Here is a 21,301-nt window from a genome sequence, read left to right on the forward strand (position 1 = left end):
AGAGGTAAAGAAGTCAAAGAGCTAATTGTCTTAAAGCATAGTAATTAAAAACAAATTTAATCAGTCAAACTTGTTACATCAGATCGTAGGTTAATCATTTAAAAAGTTGGGGCATTACTCAGCTAGCTACTCATCTGCTCAGCTAACCGGCTTTTCTGCATTTCTTTAGCTAGCAAAGTTGGTTAAGCGGGTTGGCGCGACTGTCGCATGTCAAGCTGTGATAATTAATGCGCTGCAATGCACAACGCAACATTCCCATCAGCTCCTCATGCACACATACAAATGTACATATGTAATCATGCTTCAGCACACATACATATGAACTTGTGCGTGCATGCATATGTCCACACAAAGTTTATGTATTTATTTATCTTTTCTTTTTGTAATAGCTATTTTCATGCGAAAGTGTCACACGAGTAAACTAAAGTCAGTTGGAAAGTGTTGAAAAGGTTATGTAAGGTTCAGAAATAATTAACAGCTGTGCATCGGTTCACCCATAAAAATACAAGCAAAACTTGTACAAAATTTTAAGAAAAAAAACATTAATTTGTGAAATTTTTCGAAATGTAACCAGCTTAAAAATATTAAGCTCTGCAATCAAACAAGGTACGATTTATTTAAATAAAATATATTTTTATACACTACAACTAGCAACCATCATTAGTCTTCACAAATCCACCACAAATAGTATAGGCAATCAAGAGCTTCCTAAAACAGAATAAGCTTTCATTCCTGCTCCACGTCGAGAATCATAGAATTTCATCACACTAAAATCTTCACGAGCCAATTTAATTCCATTGTTTGCCCATTTTAATGTTTCAAGTACTTGTAAATAGCTCTTGTATGACAAAAAGTATTGAGTACGATTACCATTAAAAAGGTCAAGCTTTACGATGGCGATCCCAGATATGACAAATTCACATTAGTGTCGTCATATCCCAAAATTTAAATAGCAGCCTACGTATTATGTAATAATGTATTATTTCTTGTATTACATTTAAGAATTTGATAAAGAAGTTTCATAGATATACAGATGTACACCACAAAATAGTTTTGTTCACCATTTCAGCTTTTCTACATCGATTTACTGTGAAACAATGTGTGTTTTAATTAACATACAATTTGCAATTGTTGGCAAATATTCTTCACCAAAGACCGACTCCGACTTGGTGGCACACGTGACTGTGCATTTTTATTAATTACAAAAAATTATGGAGGAAGTACTATTTAACCTCTTAATCAAAGTACTCAACCATGCTAGACGGCAGGCAGTTTCATAATATGATTATTGTAAAAGTTGCTATATTACAGATTAGCAATAAACTATTGGACACATCCTGTGTGAGTGTGAAGGTCTACCTAGAAGAAGATTTCACAAGCTTGGTAGTGCATTATTAACAGATATAGTGCATCTTACACTAACGAAACTAGGCTCGTTTATAAAAGCCGCAGGAAGGTTTAAAAAAGATCCCATTGTGTAAGGAAAAAGTTCCAGTGATATCGCACGTGGGATATCAATGAAATATATAGTATTCTCGTATCTTTTACTTTTAACCTGCAAAATTATAGATAGCTGCCCTGTGTATGCTCATAGAAAATTGTTCATATAGGTAGGTACATTATGTCAAAAAATATCGGGAAGTGGTCATTTAAAAAGCGCGCGTTATACATATGTTAATTTTTTTTTTTTTGCTGGAATGTCGGTACAACTGTCCTCTATAGTGTTGCAGAGTTTCAGCGTGATTTGTCAATTAGCTTGTTTTTGGCATTTAATTATATCAGTCAACCGTAGGTGTACTCCGCGATTTTCACTATGGATCAAAATATCGAACAAAAAATTTGTCTCAAATTTTGTGTTTTCAACCGGATTTCATGTGCCGAATCGTTGAAAATGTTGCAGAAAGCCTATGGCGAGTGTGCTTGATTAAAAACACAAGTCTACGAGTGGTATAAGGCTTTTGCAGAAGGCCTAGAAGTCGTAGAAAATTTGCCCCGATCTGGTCGCCCATCAACGTCTTCAGGGGAAGAAAATGTCCACAAAGTCAAGGAAATTGTATTGGAAAACCATAGTTTATATTTATCGACTTATGCATTTTGCTCGCTCCTTTTGATTAACATATTGTATAATAATATTCTTCATTGATTGCATCGGTATATGGAACAGAAACAACTTTTTTGAGAACTCTTCATCTTTCGTGTCACTCCCGTACTTGGTTGTCTTTAGCTAAGGCGATGGTAAAAATAAAAGTAAAAAAATTAAACAGCACTGTTCAGAAAACTTAAATAAAGTCTTAAGATTCAGGAAGTTACATAGCAATATAAAATTGTAGACATTTGAGATTTTCGAACCTAAAAATTCTGGACGTCCACTCTAATTTATATGTCACAGAATTTCCACAGAAAATATTTACCTTTCTTAGGCGTAGTGCGATAAAGCAATAAAATTGTGCACATTAACATTGACATCTTTTAAAATTTTATTTTACCAGTTCTTTAATAGTTAAACACATAAAAAATTAAGATCTATGAACGAGCATGTGCAAAAAAGTTAAGAAAAATTTTAAATGCTTTCAAGTCACCTTGAAGATTACAACTGAACAAATAACTGACAGAAAATGTCATAATTTTCACAACTGAAATGTATTTAAAAATTACATACATATGTACGAATGTATGTACATACATATAAGCACATTTGTATATGAGTATCCATATACATACATTTTGACCGACCGCCGTGGATCAGAGTTGAGCTAATTTTAATGTGAGCATTTGCGACAATTTAATGTGCACGCATTTTTTGCCGTCATAACAGAGCCGCTGCTTATCGCCAGACTGGTGGGGCTGCAACTAGACTGCTACTGCTACTGGGTCAAGATCGTTCATTGCATCAATAAGCAGAAAATAGTAGCCAGAGCAACAGTAGCAATGGCAGCAGCGACAACAGCAGTAAAAACAGTACAAAATGCAATTTAACAACAAATTTGAATTGTTAATTTCGAAGTTTCAATATTACTTGAGTGTTACCACGGCCTTTGTAGCGTAAAATTGCGCTACAGTATGCGTACATACATACATATACGAGTATGTGCATATTTAAATATGTATATGTGTATATAGAATATGAAACTAGCCACAAATTATCTAGACTCAATGCACCTGTAGCAATTGCAACTTTGGTTTTTTCTTTATTAAAGTGAACTTGCCTTGGGTTGAAATGAACCTGCTACACTGCACATACAACAACAGCAGCATCAACAACAACAGCGGCAGTAGCAGCAGCAGCAACAACAATGGCTGTTGCAACCGATTTGACAATTTACAAGCTTTCTTAATACACCGAGCCACTGAAGCAGTAAATGAATGTCTGTTCTAACTTTTGATCACCTTTTCGCAATAGTTTATGATTATGTGTTGCCAAAACTTGTGGTTGCAAAATAAATTAGTAACAAATTATTTATCATAAAGTAAGTGATTGTATTTCTGCCAAGAAGAAGCTCCTCATAAATAACCATTTGCCCTTCGGAATCGGCTTAAAACTGTAGGTCCCTCCATTTGTGGAACAACATCAAGACGAACGCCACAAATAGGAGAAGGAGTTCGGCCAATCACCTAACAGATGTGTTTATTTTTTTATTTTTTATTTGCATTTATATGTGAGTCATCCCATCTATCGGGCGTGTTTTTAAAAACTTAAAATGATAATATAAGACAGAAATATTGTTGGAGTGCATTTTTTATCATAATCTGCTAGATAATTTCATGGCATTTTGCTTCTTTTTTTTTTTGAATATGGTAACCGACATACAACACCCATACAACACCCGATACTTACAATTTAGAAACTCACAGAAGGAAGTTTTAGAAGATCCTTGAGATCTTCCAGCTTATTCAGAAATTATCTACCTAAGTCGAGATAGAACAGGACAGTGGCACAGAAGGTGCAAAATCATATATTCCTCAACCAGATAGCTTCTACAGAATGTCTAAGCGCTCATCTTCTGAGCGTGTCTGGGTCGTAAACGAAAAATTACTTTTAATTTTTGTTTTCAGTATTTAATTTTTTGATTCATTGTTAAAAAATAAAATTTTATTTTTGGTCATACGAGGTTCGTTCAAAAAGTTATGAGCCTCCAGAAAAGAGTCTTCACATGGACAATGTAACTTAACCGATTTTGATAAAATAAAATTTAAATGACGTAGAATTCATGTCGTTATCGTGTAAGCTACGGTTATTCGGAAAAAACATTTTTAGTATATTTTTCGGACCTTTAAAATCAAAAAAAGGGGTCATAAAACGGGTTTTCATCTTTAACGTCTTTAAACTACTTTCTCATTTTTTTTTAAGATCGCAGCTCACATGATAACGACGCTCATACTGAACAAGATTAATTTTAGATACCTGTGAGTCCCGGAATCCGTGTCTCCAGCGACATAAATTTTTTTGGAAGACCAATTTTTGAAGGCTGACAACTTTTTGAACGAACTTGATATGACCAAAAAAAATGTGTATTTTGGAACAATGGATCAAAAAATAAAATACTCAAAACCAATATAAAAAATCTTTTTTCGTTTCCATTTTACACGATTTTAAAAAACACCCAAAAACACCATTTCAAATGAGCCGTGCGCCTTAAACCATCCTTCGTTCGCTATTCTTACAAAATTCGTGCAGCTAAGCAGCCTACATATCTTTAAGGTATATCTATGTCATTGTCTGTGTACTTATTAGAGAGTTTTGTGCCGAGTCTCGCTAGTTCATCCGCCCTACAGTTGCCTTCGAAATGCCAGGAGCCCAGGTTGTAATTGGGTGAATAACTTAACCATTGCATTAAGAGATGTGTGAAATTTCATGGATTCCTTAGAGGTTACCCACTGTTTTGTATGAGATTTTAGTGCCGCCTGGGTGTCAGTGGAAAAGTAGATATCATCTCCAGGTGTCGCATCACATTGTACCAGTAATGCGGCCTTAATTATTGGCATCAGTTCAGCCTGGAAACCACTGTTTTAATCGGAGAGCCGAAAGCTAAAAGAAATCCACAGATCACCCATCTGTGTATACACACACTTCAACACTTCAGCAGCATTCCCCGTTTATGTATGAGGTATGTGTATACTGCTACAACAACAATAGCAGGGTAGGAGGGGAGGGTCGTACACATTACGACGAGAGTTCATACCAGGATAAAAATTTCTCTGATATATCAAAGTTGACATAAAATAATCTGATTTTGAAAATTGACATATCTTTAGTAACAAGTGAAAGATATTTGTTGAGCAGAAGGTTTTTGAGAAATTTCGACCCAACTGCTAATCACTTTTAGCTACTTAGTAGTTAATATTTGATTTATTAGTTACTATTGGTGGCTGTTGTCTGAACTGTTTAAATATGTATGTATGTTTAAAATCAAATATATTTAATTTGAAGAAATATATAAAATATAAGGACTAAATTGGTAAAGGTATACGGGGCTTACATCCATTTCGGGTGTTTGGCCGAACTCCTCCTCTTATTTGCGGTGTTCGACTTCATGTTGTTCCAGCAATGGAAGGACTTACAGTTTCAAATCGGCTCCGAATGGCAGATATTTTTTATGACGAGCTTTTTCATGGCAGAAATGCACTCGGAAGTTTGCCATTGATTGCCGAGGGGCGACCGCTATTAGAGAAAACTGTTTCTATAATTTTGCTCTTTCATGTAGCCACAAACCAACCCATTGGATACGTCTGTACGTATTTGCCTTGACACGAAAATATTAAAGGTTGAAGGCTATTTACCTCGAGGTTCAAACTGCAATCAGCAGTAGATTCTGATATTTAAATTCCTCTAATAATTTGTGTATTTGTAAATCATATTTTGTCTTATTAACCACTCCCACAAAAATAGCTTCTAAGATACCGAACATAAATTGTCCCAAAACCTATATAACGAAATTCAAATAAAACTTGCCGCGCAACTCTAGATTTCTTCACCAAGTGTAGCTATTATAAGACATTTCTTTAATTCTTTTGCAACACATTTCTATTTCCAGATTCCTAGAAAATGCAATAGCCGATAAGAAACACTTCCAATTCCTGTCCACCTTTCTCAGAACTGCACCTTAAATATTCTTATCTGTCATGCCGGCAAAAATGTAGGAGGCAAGCGTGTACGCATGAAGTTATTCGTAGCTATGAGTGAGTGTGCGTAGCCGAATCTATTTATTGGTTTGTGTCACATAAATTTCTTTAATTGAGCGAAACAAATTTGGGGAACCATGAAGGCGACATTTAGCAATCACTATGAAGCATATTCTTTGTACCCAATATGTACAAACATACACACATACTCATGTATGACATATGAGCATTCACTGCAGAGAAATCCTTAAATGATTAGGGGAAAAAAAATCTTGCATGAAATCCGTGGAAATTCAGCGAACTACAGCAAATGTTTCAACTTGAGAGATTTCATTCCGCCTTTTATGCGAAACCGCTCAAAATTTTTGAGTTCATCAGACACAATTTTCTTAAAAGTCTTACAACTCTTGTAAAACGGTAATTTTGGTTCTTGAAAGCACTTGCAGATTTTATCAGCGCTACAAATGCGGCAGTAAAAAATGACATATTTACATACTACACAAATAACTCAGCATCACACACAAAATATTTATGTTGAGCTTGAGAAAATAATTGTCATTGCAATAGCATTCGATTTGTTTATCAAACGCGAATCATTTACCGCTTGACACTGAATCTCAGGCACATGCACGTACATACATACATACATTTGTGCATAGTACAACATTCATTCCCATCATTTTTTTGTTTTTCATTCTTCTGACTTCAATAACACAGCAAAACGAAAATTGCTGATGTCGATTACGCACACATACACACCAGCAGAAACATCTATTAAAGTACGTTCCCTGCAGGAAAAATATGCAAGAGTAAATCAAATTATATCCGAACCTCATAAAAATAGCCAACGCATTTATCTTATTGCAACTGAGAGCTGAAGATGGACTCGACACTGACCAGATATAGCGGTTTGATGTGCAGCCACTATCACATTAATGCTACAGTTTAAATTAATAAAAAAAAGCAATTCCATCCCCTGAACTGAATTAAATTGTGTTAAACCTCATAGCCGGCTGATACAGTTAGATTAACATTTTCGTTAGCCTTATAAAAGCATTACGAAAGGAGTCACCTAGTGAAAGCTTCTCTAACGAAAGAATCAGACGATAGCACAACACCAGCCAAGTTTTAATTTAGCTTAAGTCAACTACTTAAAATCACCCTCCACCCTACTATACGATACTGGACATATCATATAAATACTTATACATATTCACAGTCATTTACATATTTGAACTGCTTGAAACAGAACAGACTTCAGCAGACGAGATACGAGATAACAAGATCGAGATACTGATTTGTATAAACAAAAATTTTTAATAATTATTCCTAATTTTTACAAGTAGGTGTTCGATAGCGCCAAATTATTCATCAAATAACAGCTGACAGTTCGATGCAAGGCAATCGACATAATACTAAAAAACGTGAGTATATAAAGTATATTTATGGTAATTTTATGGACAAAAAAACTTTTAAGGGGGACAGCTTCTGAAGCACTTTCAAATTTTCCATTTTTTTGTTTGCTTTAAAAAATTCATTTACAATCTAAAGAATATATTTTCAATGATTTAAGCTAAAAAGTCCCATAAAATCAATGAAATGATGAGCGTCGAACGAAAACTTTAATCGCGTTTTTCTCAAAATTCGTTTTTCTACGCGCTGTCGAATATAACTCGAAAGGTATTCAAGAAATCAACTTAAAATTTTACAGGGATATTTTTTTAATATAACATATTGGCCTTTGCATGTACCTCAAATTTTATATTAATTGTCACTAGAAATATTGTTTTGATCAATTTGTTTCTAAAAAACAGTGCAATTTTTTTCTTTTTCACTTCAAATTTTCTTTTTTTTTCTTTAACAATAGGTAAGGATAGGGTGCGCCATGTAATCTGATATAAAAAAAAACTAATCAATATTTTTTCAAACTTTTTTTTATTTTGAAGATTGAACATTGTCATTTATGAATGAAAAATAATATCGTTCAAATGACTGCCACGACTGGCTTTACAGTAGGCCATTTAATCAACCCAATTTTTAAGCACATTTTCGATTGTTTGGGCTCCAATTTCATAAATGGCAACTTCGATTTCGTGTTTTAAAGCACCAATCGTCTCTGGATGGTTCGCATAGCATCTGTCCTTAACGGCTCCCCACATAAAAAAGTCCAACGGGCTTAAATCACAGCTCCGAGGCGGCCAATTGATATCGGAATTTCGGCTGATTATTCGGTTTTCAAAAACGGTAGCCAAAAGTTCAAGTGTAACTTTGGCAGTGTGACAAGTTGCACCGTCCTGTTGAAACCAAATGTCGTTCATGTCATCCTCTTCAATTTTTGGAAACAACTCGTTGAGCATGTCACGTTAACGCTCGCTATTTACTGTAACCGCGGCTCCTCGCTCATTTTCGAAAAAAAATGGCCCGATGATGCCACCAGACCAAAAACCGCACCAAACAGTGACTCGTTGTGGATGCATTTGCTTCTCTACAGTAACATGTGAATTTTCTGAGCCCCAAATCCGACAATTTTGCTTATTGACGTAGCCACCGATGTGAAAATCAGAAAAGAAGAAGAAGACTCACCACTTTGGAAATAGGTTTTCAATATTTCCCAATTTTGTTCAAGCATATAGCGTCCCATTTCGTAAATGTCAAACCTTTAAGTAAATTATGAACACATTTGACATGTCATTTGTGTTACCATTCTCAAAAAAATAGATGGTTCAAAAAGCAAACACTATATGGCCCACCCTGTACAAAGCGGAATAACTTATTTTAATGAACAATTTTTGTCTGGTTGATTATAATAAGCTGTACATTCCAGCAAATTAAAAGAGCTACGTTTGAGCAACTGTAGCGCCGTCAATTTGTTTTTTTGTTTTTTAAATTTTTGTTTATTCATTTAAGCATAAATATAATATTAATATGTAATTTATTTTAAGATAATAAATACTCCCAGTTTTTCGCAAAAAATTATTGAAAAACTCATTTTTGATTAGGAATTCAGCTAACAAGTCTGCTCCGCGATTCCCGCGATTCAATTATCCAACGTAAAATTTTGAAGGTGTTTCGGAAGTAGGGTAAACCTCTGTCTCGAGAATTTGAAAACAAAAATTGTCTTAAAAGTAATTTATAGAGAGGGTAACTTTGAAAAAAAAGGAAATAATTTGGGATAATAAATGAAGATCGTTAAATCCATAAGCTATGCAATTATCCAAAATTAATGATCTCAATAGTATATGCTTCAAACTTTATCTCTGGTTTGACTTGACACCATTTCTGAACAAAAAGTGGGTCAAAAAGTGGTAAGGCAATTGACACTTTCTAGGGCAGCTTATAGCAGATTATATTTGAGCAATTGTTAAACTAAGAAAACTTCATGTGTAATGATCCTGAATTTAAAACAGACTTTCTGCTTACTTCGGAGTCATTCGATTTTCCTGCAGGTTTGCATAAGCAAAGCAATTTTATCAGCAACGTTAACTCATCAATGGCCAACATCACTTTTGCAACTTCCACACGCTTAACCAAACACCTGTGAAGTAAATGTTGTATGTGCATATGCATGGATGGGTGTACATATGATTTTTAAATAGCTGGCTCGCATATCAAAATTCATTATTAATTACTACAATTCTTCATAAGTTTTCTTTTCTATTTGGCTGCTGTATCAGCTTTCTACTTTAATAGCGCAACAGCTGCAATTTAACTTACTTTATCTAGAAAGAAGTTTACAGCACAGCTTGCTCTTCCAGTATTCATTTTTTTTTTTTATTTATTTATTTTTTTTTTTTTGCTGCTTGTTTATGCTTACTTTTATTACTTACTTTTTTCATATTCCGCTTATTGCACAAAAGACACAATAACCTAATAAATTCTCCGCGTACACGTTGCAATTTTTCGCGGTTTTTTGCGTTGTTTTGTTTTATTTTGATTCTTTCTTCTAGTATTCTTGCGCTTAACGGGTAAGAATATGAAGAAAGAGAACTGCAATTAGGAACAATGTGCTAAACACAATTACCCACTTTTTTATATTTTTTTTTTTGTTTTTTTTTATTTTTTTATTTGTTGTTTATTTTTTACTTAATTTTTTGTTAACTTTTTCAGAAATTTACTTGCAAATTCTCGCGAATTCCCAGATTCACCATATGTCACTGTAAACGGAAAATGTAATTTAAGAATACTCCATAAATCTGTATATTTATTTCCTGGAAATCGAGCCAAAAACGTATTTAAAACAAATAAATATCGTAAATATCACGTTACACACTTTTGCTCCGCGTCATATGTTTAAGCACATCGGCTATTCCATTCGTTCTGTCACTTCATTTTCATTTATGTACTGAATCGGTTTCAATTTTACGAGCATTGTGCATTGTGTTTGATTTTTCTGATTCCTTCTTTTATATTTGTTTTGCTTTACTTTACTTATTGTTTGTCATTTGACAGTGACATGAAATGGAATCCCAAAGAACCAAAATGAGGGAACAAGCCTGCGATCTAACGGCCGAGTAACTTCAGTTTCAGCTGTGCTTCACCTGTAGGCCAACGTGATGACGCGCACACACAAACATCCATCTAGATTGACTGACTCACGGACCGACTGGCTGGACTACCTGTGGTGGTTGAAGCGGAAATATGAAATATCCCCCAAACGACAGGCAAATATGTGGCTGTGTGTTTTGTTTGTTTGCTTGTTGGCCGTGTTGAGTGGCTGTGTTTTTCCACTCCTTCACGTTGCACCACTCTCTCACTGTCTCTCTTGGACACTCACTCATTTACGCTGTACGATTATTGTTGTATAAGTTGGTATCAGTTGGTGGCTAGTACATACACTTTAATACCCGCTTATTTGCTCATTTCAGTTGTTCACCCAATTAGACATCACTCATTCGAAGTAGGCGACTTCTACTAGCATACTGTACATACAGTGGTGATCACAGAAATAGTATACCGGTTGTTCGAAAGGAAAATATGTATACGCCTGATTATTAATTTAAAAATGCGATAGAGTCGATTTTTCAGTTTAAACAGCGGTTTAATATCTCAAAAACAGGACCATTTACTTATCGTGGAAGAAATTTTTAAAAATTTCAATTGTCGATTTTTCTGCATTCGCTGGCAGCTGTTCGTAAGTGCTCATAAAATTTCAAATGCATTTTTATCAGATCGACGTTCTATTCAAACTGAGGAAACAGATCACTTCAAGGATGTTGCATTTATTGTTCTGAAATCATTTTATTTGGAAGTATATGTATGTCATCTAATTATTTAATGTACATTTTCCTTTTTATTAGCAATTTACTACTCACTTTTTTACTCCTAAAATCAAGTTCAAATTTTGATGATTTCTAACGTTAGAAACCATCTTTTGTATAAAAATTATTTATTTAAAAAAGACATTCCCCGTTAACATAGATATACACTTGCCAGAAAAAATATCCGTACACAAAGAAATGAAAGCAACATATGAAGAAATTCATTGTAAAAAAAACTAAACCATTTTAAACTTTTATGTTAAATGTTTAGTAAATAATTTTTTCACAATTTCTATACATTTTTATCTAAGTACATCCTTAAAAATTAAAATTTACAAAACAAAAACAAAAAACTTCACTTCAACGAAGCAGAAAGAGTTTCCGTACACATGAAAACAAGGATTCCCCGCAGTATACAGTGGCATATTCACACCCAATAACGGTTTTATTTTAGTTTGTAATTTATTTTGCTATGACTGCATTACTTTGAGTTATTTTAAAGTTGTTGTGTACAAAAAATAGCGATGGCCCTCAAAACTAAGGAAAATAGTGTTGGCGAGAGAAAAATTATATTTAAACTGGGGAATGAAGGCAAATCATGGGAAGAAGTCACTCTTCTGTGCAACATGTCGCAGCATACAATTCAACTGGTTCAATTTTGTGAAAGCCACGCTCTGGTCGACCTAGAAAGTCAGTCAAAAATAATCCCAAATTACGGCTTCTGAAATATGTAAAAACATTTCAAACTCCTTTGGCAAGCATGTGCACGACAATACTGTACGTAAAATACTTCAAAAAGATGCGTATCGTGTAGCACATAGAAAACCGTGCATATCCGAAATCAACAGCACCAAAAAACGCATCGATTTTTCAGCCTCCAGAATTTCGGGAACGTGTTCTGAAAGTATTTTCGGATGAAAGCAAATAGTGCATAACTTGGCAAACTTGCTTTTATAAATCCAACAATGGATAAATTTTCTTATTTAAATATATTAAAGACTAGCATAATGCAAAACGTTCAACAGTTGGAGCTTGGTGATGATTTCTAGTTTCAGCATGATAATAATCCGAAGTATTCGGCATATAATCTTAAGCTCTGGTTGCTGTATAACACAAATCACCAAAGAGAAATTACTGGCTAAACATTTCTCATAAAAGTTTAAAATGTTTTAGTTTTTTTCGCTTCAATAAGCGTTAATTTTATAGTACATTTCATAATAAACGAAAGCCTGTTCATACACAACGAAATGTATTAACATATGCATATTTAATATTTGCTTTCACGACAAGAACATCGGACGCAACTGACCCATTGTGGCAGCCCTACTACCCCCAATCATATTGCCACTTCTGTATTTACTAATTAACAACGCCGTTACCAACTACAATAGTTGTTACCACGTATTGAATTGTTTACAGAAATTCTAAAAACATAACCAGCTTTTTCATTTTGGGCTTTTGTCAACTAAAGTCGGCTATTGTGTTGGATTATGAATACGAGGCTATATAAATAGTTAATAGTGCAAGTGTGCCATTTGTGTGAACACCACTGCGGACATATGTAAGTAAACGAGTGCTTCATTACTTCAATTTCTTTTACTCCTTTGCCACTAGCTCAGCTATTGTTGGCATTTTACAACACTGACCACAAATTTCGCTATCAGCATGTATTATTTTAATAGATGCGTATATGTGTGCATGAATGAATGTCCAAGTAGTTTTATATTCTCTGCCTCAATTAATGCTGCTACTGCATGAAAAGAGTCTCTGGAGTGCAATGAGGGGTAATGTGTCAAGAAAGAGCTACCATAGTTGACCATTTCATTGTCGATTAACGGATTTACCGGCTTAAAATTCAGCCGGTAGTGGGTCGTTCGACCAAGAAGTTGTTGTACGAGTATTGTTTATTAGTGCAATTACATTTGTTATGGTTTTTTTTTTTCTTGAAATGTCACTATTGCCACTATTGTTGTACAATGGATCTTTATTTTTTGCGTATATTTAGCCAATAAATCAAGATAAAATTTTGTTTGTTTTTGGATTTTTTAGGAAAACACTTAACAAATTTCAAAAAAGAGGGAAAGAAATCGCGTATTGTAGCATTTAACAAAATATTATCTTCCAGATATGGTAAAACTCTCTACAATTTTATTAGTCGAGTTTAGTCCATAAGTATCCCATATAAAAAAAATTCGCTGAAATAGACATTTCCTCTACATAAGTACATACATACATGCGTGGCAACTATAAACAATAGATGTTTTTAAGCGCTGGAATCCTTTCAAGCTAGATGGCTCATAGAGGCTCTGGCTGCCAAAGTGCATCCTTTCTAATGCTTTCGAAAGCTATCCATTCTTTTTTTTATTTTTTTTCGAAAGCTATCCATTGTGTGATAATAAAACTGGCTATCACTTTCATATTATTGTAAGACGCATACATTTACTCCGAAACAAAATACAAAAACAAAAAGAGAGGATCATATCCACCAGAAGAGAATTTTACTCTAGGGATAGGTGAATGAAACATAAGCACATAGTGATACTGTTTAAAACAGCTAATTAAGCTTAGGTTGTACCTTTGAAAATGAGTGAAGATATTTAACTGGTGGGCTTAGACATTCCTAGTTTAGAGCGATCGGACTTTTCAAAAGTATCTTCGTCATGTTTTTTAAGAAATAGATAGGATGCCGTTCCCTTCATGCAACGATAAATTCGACTTTATCACGAACAAATCAATGATATTCTGACCTTATTTGAAGTGGTTTTGTTTTCTTTTTTCGACCTTGACGGTGGAAGTCTTCAACGCTTTCAACTTTGGTATACCATTGCACTCACTTATTTATGAACGTCTTTGAATTCTTCTAATATTTTACTGCAGATGCAATGAAATTTTTGGACTTTTATGGTGTATACATCGGAATCGCTTTCATACGCGGAGATCATTTTGTAAAAACAACGCTTTCTAAATTTCCCACAAAACTAACAAATCTCGGCCACGCTTCCATTTGACAGACTGTATGTATTTATAATAAATGTGAATTGCTTACGCCCACCTGACATATAAATGAAATCCAAATTTGAACTTAAATTTAACGTTTTTGGGAAAAAAGCGTATTTCCGCTGTAAGCCATGTTCTTAAAAAATGTTTACCTACTCAGATTTGAAATTAATTAATTAATTTCATGTTCTTAAAAAATGTTTACCTACTCAGATTTGAAATTTACTTTGTAGCTATTCTACATAGTTCAGTGATAACATTTTCGTAAAGATTTCGAAAACCGAATCAACGATGGATTTAATGATTGGGCGGATTATTTTACGAATTCTATGTTTAAAATACATGTGTAGGTATGTATGTACATACACATATGTATATATATGTATGCCCAATTTTATCGTTTCCTTAACTGTTGTTGAAATGCCTTAACTCTGAGTGACTTTCCCACATTCCCTTTTCTCCTTTGGTTATCTGATGGTTGATGAGTAATGTCAGGCAATGACTCCTATCACCGATTCCATTGCGGAAACCCTTTGACGTTTCTATGTGTCTAAGAAAACTGTGTTAGATTTGTACGCCGTTAGTCTTTCCTTCAAGATTACGAAAAGAAACTCAGAAGAAAATCAAAAAGAAAAACAGCGTTTTGGGAAATTAATCATTAGTTAGACATAAAGTACCTAAAATACACCCCAAAATATCTATGCACGCATACGTCTATACACCAATCAGCATTCTTAGGTGCATAGAACTCATACAAGTGAATATACAGGTCCCAAACACACTTTACACTCGTATTCGTACGTGTTAGGGAAAAGGCATAATAAATGTACTCATTGCGGAAGTTAATGCGTAGAAAATATTTATTTTACGCTGAAGGAATAAGAAAAAACCCAATTTGAGCAAGCCGAGTGAACAGCGTGGGATCGTAGAAATGTTCAAGTAGTTAATGAGATGGCGTGTCGTCCGGATTTTCACAACTGCACACTCACAGCCAACAGATTGTGTGCAGGTTGTATTTTGCAATTGTCCAGACAGGTATTTAGGTTCAAGGTTGGAATTTCAGCTGCGTATACTTTTGTTGTGAAAATTATCTTTTTTGTACATATGTATATATGTCCCTTTTCATACTTCTAATCATATTTTAGCGACATACAGTAGCTCAAAGCGAAACTCGTACATCGAACCATATTTGCGGCGTTACCAGTTAATTTTTAATGATAAAATATAAATTAATTACAAAACTAGATTAAGTATTAGAATATGGATTCAAACGAAAGCTGTTTAATAAAGCTATGACTTGATAATATTTTTTATTAAACAATAAGCAATTACTTACAAAATCGAATTAAATAATAGAACGAAATAAAATGTTAAAGAAAATTTTAATTAGGGAATATTTTTACTTGGTGTTACTACTTGGCTTTTATAATGGTAAGCAATTAAACCATTGCATGTGGGTGCCATACAAAAGGAGGTTCAGAACGCTTTAATAAAAGCAAATTTTTAACGGCATTACTTTTCTTCTAGCGTACAGCATATCTACTAAAGACTTCTTCTTTATCTCAATTGGCGTAGCCACCGTTTCAACGATATTGGCCGGATTGAATCTGCTACGAATCTCAGAGGGATCTTATTATACCCGAGTTTAGTTATGTTTAGGAAATAGTGAGGTATTATCAATATTTAAAGGCAACGGCAAGAACTTGTGTTTATGAAGCCACGGGAGCCACCTAGTTATACTAGATTGTTCAATAAGTTTTGCTACTAGGAAATTTTTTTTATATTTTTTTATATTTTTGTTAAATTGGTACACTCTTCACATAGACGTATATGAAGTTTCATTTCAATCTATCAATTCATTCTTTGTTCATAAGCCATTTAATATGGACGTGTCACATTACATATTTCCTAAAATCCTTGAATTAACGTTCAAATTGTTGGAGCATCCACCGTATTTACCAGATTTGGTCACTAGTGATTTCAATCTGTTTCCAGACCTAAAAAAATTCATGCGTGGAAAGCGTTTTTCATCAAATGATGAGGTCATAACAGTTCTGAAAGCATATTTTGCAGCCATCCCAGATTCTCACTTCAGAAATGAGATTCATAAATTGGAATCTCGTTAGAACAAGTGAATTGATGTTCAGACAGACTATACTGAATAATGTGTAAGTGTATTGTAAACCATAAATTGTAAACCACTCATATGTTTTCGTGATTTTTCGTTCGGCATTAGGCCTCTTCTATTCGCCACTTTTCGACTTACTTGACGAAAAATTTGCATGTGAAAGCAGCAAATTATTGAGCAACATCGCCGCTAGCGAATAACTGGTACAACTCACTATTTTACAAACAAATGTAATTTTAGACAGCTCTCGTTCAGCGCTGCGAAGATATGGTATACCAGTTCGTTCATCTATTCTCCACGTCCTAACACTACACGAAAATAACCTATTTATATCATTTTTCTATTACAAGAAAGCGAATAACTTTTTTCCACTCCGCTATACAAGTTCCCCTTTGAGCTACTGTTCATGTATATTTAGTGAAGAATAGCATTACTTATTTATCTATGCATGTTTTTAGTAATAAAGGAAATTCATGTGTCAGTCTAGTTGAGGAAAAAGTTGACGACTTCATTAACTTGAATAGAGTTTGAATGTGTCGATTTTTAGAATTTGGTCCGAACTAAAAGATTCACCAGTGACGAGGCGCTGAAATAAGCCATTGTCCGCGAGTGAGCCAAAATACCATTCGGGCAGCTTGCGATTCGTTTTTGAACCGTCTGAAGGCCATAGTCAAGGCAAAAAATGGTCAGATCAAGCAAAAGTAAATTGATTCTTAATTTTGTATTATTTTCACACATTTTTTACTTTGAACTGAATAAAAGTAATTTTCCAAACTAAATTTATGGCCTTTTTAATTAGTTCTACTTAGAGTACTGGACCCTGTATTTGAATTTAATGAAAATTGCGTCAGCTAATAATCTGAGAATAACACTGACTTTTTATAGGCATTGTCTGTTTATCGTTTCCACCTTGATTGGTTGAGATTGCAAAATGTTGCAAAATTCGCATATTTTTTGTCATCAAATTAAGTAGAATCAACAAGTAACAAAGTTTAACAGTGCTTTTTTTTGTTTTGTAAGGTGTACTTAAGTTAATTTTTAAATTTATTTTTATGGCAAGTACAGACTTTAGCCCGTAGCAGGCATTGCGTCATAATCATCTAATTGCACAGGAAGAAGAAAATATATTTTAATTATTCACTGTTTTTAGTTACGCACGCGTACTAATTCCATGCACATACATATATATAAATATAGGCATAAGTACGTACTTCCGTATAAGAACTTAATTTTTTACAATTTTCCAGGTAACTGTGTTTTTACTTCTATACATTGAATAATTTATAATAATATTATTCAATTCGTGTTCTTACTTTCTGAAAAAAATCAGTATTCTCATTGGCATGTACTAACTTGTAATTACTTCTACAATATATTCACTTACATATGTATGTATGTATGTACGAATATGTAGCATGATTGCTGGTTTAGAAATGATATTTATTTTCTAACAGCAATTTTTTCAGATTTTTTTATTAAAGCTATTAACTCTCATTCTTTTAAATACATATTTCTTAGTTCATACTTGTTAGGACAGGATCTGACTGAAAAGATTTACAAGAGTCGAGTTATCACCCCAAATCGAATTTTCATTTCTACTATTGGTGCATCTTCAAAATATGTATAGGTAGCGTGAAGGGAAATACTTTTGCGCGTTATTACTAAAAATCGTTTTTGTGGTCTGATTTGGCTCATGTCTTCTATCTTCCACATACATAACTACATAAATAACCAAATCAATTGCCGCTTGTATGTAGTATCATTCTTAAGAACTACCCAACCGGTCTGCCGCTTTTTTCGTTTTTTTAGACGTGTACAAACGAGCATTAAATGGACTTGATCGACCATTGAGAATTTGTGCAATAAAACAATCAGAATTTTTTTTTAAGTTTACCCGCCAAACACTGTCAGTATTCCAAGACCAACAGCTGATGAAATATAAGCTGCCATTAGTGGTGCAGCACCTTAGCCATAATCGTAACTATAGCAATCAGCTGATCAAGCATATGGGCATCACTGTAAACGATTACAGATGCACATGGTTTTTCCCCCGTAACCGTGAACAGCTATGAAATACTTTAAATTTTTTTTTTGATATTTGCGATAAAAATTTGGATATTAGAAATGAACGACGAATAATTAATTGACTTAGTAGAGAATTATCCATGTTTTTATGACAAAACGCAAATGTTGTCATTAATTCTATTTCAATATCAGCTGTTTATGGTTACGGCAAGTCTTATCGACAAATGCTGTAATGTTGTAGCTATGGCTTGTACGACTTGCTGATGTCATTGAATTTATTAAGTTGAAAACTATCCTGTTAATAACAAATATGTGACGTAGGTCGCGTTACAAAATATATGTATAATAATATAAATATAATCAAAAGTCATGAAAAAATAATAGCATCAGAGATATGCAAATTCAGAAGCGCCGTAAAATCCAAACAAATATTATTTACGTTTGTATAGAAACTTTTTGTTTTGGAAATGCACTTCACTCCTCGTATGAGAAAAGTATTTGGACAATGAGCATTCATTATATGGTATGTATGTATAGCTACATCGATGGCATATCAATTGTGAGTTGCATTACAAAATGATTTGTTCACAGCTAAAACAGGATTCAGCCCCCTAATTGGTTGCTTAACTGCTTATAACTGTTGAGTGTTCATGAGTCGACAAGCCATCGCCTTTGTTTGTTTGCACGCCAGAAAACAAAATAAAAAATATGAGTATAGTTTACCATGACGTTTTGTAAACAAAACCAAAGAAATTTAAGGCCTCTTCGAATCGCCAAGCATTAACAAGTGGCGAATAGATGAAGCAGCTGGTATAAATGAACATATCTTGGCGGCGCTGGAATAGAGCTGCCTAAAATTATATTCGTTTGTAAAATAATGAGTTATACCAGTTTTATGAGATGCAATCATACTCGCCAGCGGCGAATCTTGCTCGATACCTTGTTGTTACTGTCACATGCAAATTTTTCCTCAAGTGAGTAGAGCCCAGAGACAGCGAGTAGAGTTTCATTTCATCACCAAACGAAATGCTTACACTGTGCAGTCAATCTCAATAAATTCAAGTTGCTAGGTTGATTAGGATTCATAATCGCTTATGGGAAGATGTGATCAAGAAAATTTTAGATGGCACGAGATTTACCGAGTACTGCTGATTTTAAATAAATAAATCTTCTCCGAGTAAGCAGGTAGAGAACTCTACGCCGTTACCTCCGCAACATAGAAAGGCGCACCAGACCTAAACAGTGCTAAATTTAGAATTTGTTTGGACTTTCTAGTTTTAGGAACTGCAAAAAAGGCTTTCCAAATAAAAATTAAATACAGTTTATTACCTAATAAGCATAAATACCTATATATATTACAAAAATCATAAAAGCAATGATTCCCCGGCGGGAAAAACTTAAACAAATTTTAGTTTAGAATTAATACGATTTCGCCAATTGCGAACCACTTCCCTACTTAGTTCGCTTGTGAACGTCTTGTGTAGGCATTGGTAACACTTGAATTTTAACATAATTAAATTTACAGACAAATATTTTCATACTCTTACCAAATTTGAATCCTAAAGTATCCTATTTAGAAGCTCTGTTTAGACTTTTCTTTAGGAGGATTTAGGATATGTCGGTGAAAGAAGACATATTTTAAGGAATAATTATTGTATATACAAACAGTTTGAGTATATTCAGTAAATTTCTATTTAATATTTACATTTGGATGTATAAATTTATATTTATAATTGGCGTTTACACTCTTTATGGGATGTTTGGCAGAGCTTCTCATTCTATTTATGGGATACGTCTTGATATTTTTCCATAAATGGAGGAACCTACCTGGGATTTCGTATGCCATTAAAAGCGTCTCTCACGAATCAATTCGCAACATTTTACACCATCAATTGGGCATGAGACGCGTGGCTGCTCGACTAGTTTCAAGATAGTTGAACTCTTGATGAGGTGATGAGACGTGGGTATATGAGTTTGACATGCAAACCAGTCTACAGGCGGCTGAATGGCGCTACCCACATGAGCCGAAACCCAGAAAACCACGTCAATCGGTAAAAGTCATGCTTCTCGTTTTCTCTTATTGACATGGTGTTATGCACTCGGGATTCATTCCCAATGGTACTATGGTAAATGAAGAATACTATTTGGAAGTTATGCGACATTTGTGAGAGAATGTGCGTTGGAAACGGCCCAACTTGTGGAAAGAAACCCATGGATCTTGCACCATGATAACGCACTGTCTCACAAGGCTCATATTGTGAACACTTTTTTGACCAAAAACTCGACAAATATCATCGAACAACCACCGTTTGCATCGGATTTAGCCCCCTGTGACTTTTTACCTTTTCCCAAAACTTAAATTGCCATTCCGTGGACGCTGCGTGGAGTCGATAGAGGCCATTAAGAAGAATTCGCTGAAGAAGCTGAAGAAGATCTCTTCAAACGTGTTTAAAAGGAGGTGCTTTGATGACTGGACTAATCGTTGGCATATGCGTATTGCTTCGAATGGAGCCTATTTTGAAGGCGACTACATAAATTTTGATGATTAAACAATTATTTTGCGTTTTATTGAACAATTCCCGGTACTTTTTTCACAGAATGTAGTCTTGTAAGAACAACACCAAAGCACAGCAAGCCACAACCAATCACATTTTGATGGACTTCCTTCCAGATTTTGGACCGTAACTTATCCGTAACCACTCGGATGTTACAATTGCTAAGGATGACTTTAATATTTTGTGGGGATAGAAACTCTAGCAAACGATATAGGTAT

At 34.2% G+C, this 21,301-nt stretch overlaps 3 protein-coding genes across 4 annotated transcripts in view; 2 read left to right on the forward strand and 1 right to left on the reverse strand.

The window, feature by feature from the left end:
* The window catches only part of LOC129242465 (sodium- and chloride-dependent GABA transporter 1-like), a 150,608-nt gene that overhangs the window by 85,635 nt on the left and 43,672 nt on the right, over positions 1-21,301 (reverse strand). Inside the window, exons 1-2 of one of the 2 annotated variants that reach the window (XM_054879112.1) lie at positions 10,391-10,773; positions 9,948-10,274 (exon numbers count right to left, since the gene is read on the reverse strand). The exons of the other annotated variant lie outside the window; for it this stretch is intronic. The gene's annotated coding sequence lies outside the window, so the exon portion shown is untranslated. Of the gene's footprint in view, positions 1-9,947; positions 10,275-10,390; positions 10,774-21,301 lie in introns of those variants that run through there. 2 annotated transcript variants of the gene reach the window in all.
* Positions 1-21,301, forward strand: part of LOC129242468 (uncharacterized) — a 91,475-nt gene that overhangs the window by 14,157 nt on the left and 56,017 nt on the right. The gene's annotated exons all lie outside the window — the stretch shown is intronic.
* LOC129241942 (uncharacterized) overlaps positions 1-21,301 on the forward strand; it is a 36,482-nt gene that overhangs the window by 9,035 nt on the left and 6,146 nt on the right. The window lies entirely within an intron of this gene.

The sequence above is a fragment of the Anastrepha obliqua genome, chromosome 3, assembly GCF_027943255.1.
Source record: "Anastrepha obliqua isolate idAnaObli1 chromosome 3, idAnaObli1_1.0, whole genome shotgun sequence".
Classification (NCBI taxonomy): Eukaryota; Metazoa; Arthropoda; class Insecta; order Diptera; family Tephritidae; genus Anastrepha; species Anastrepha obliqua.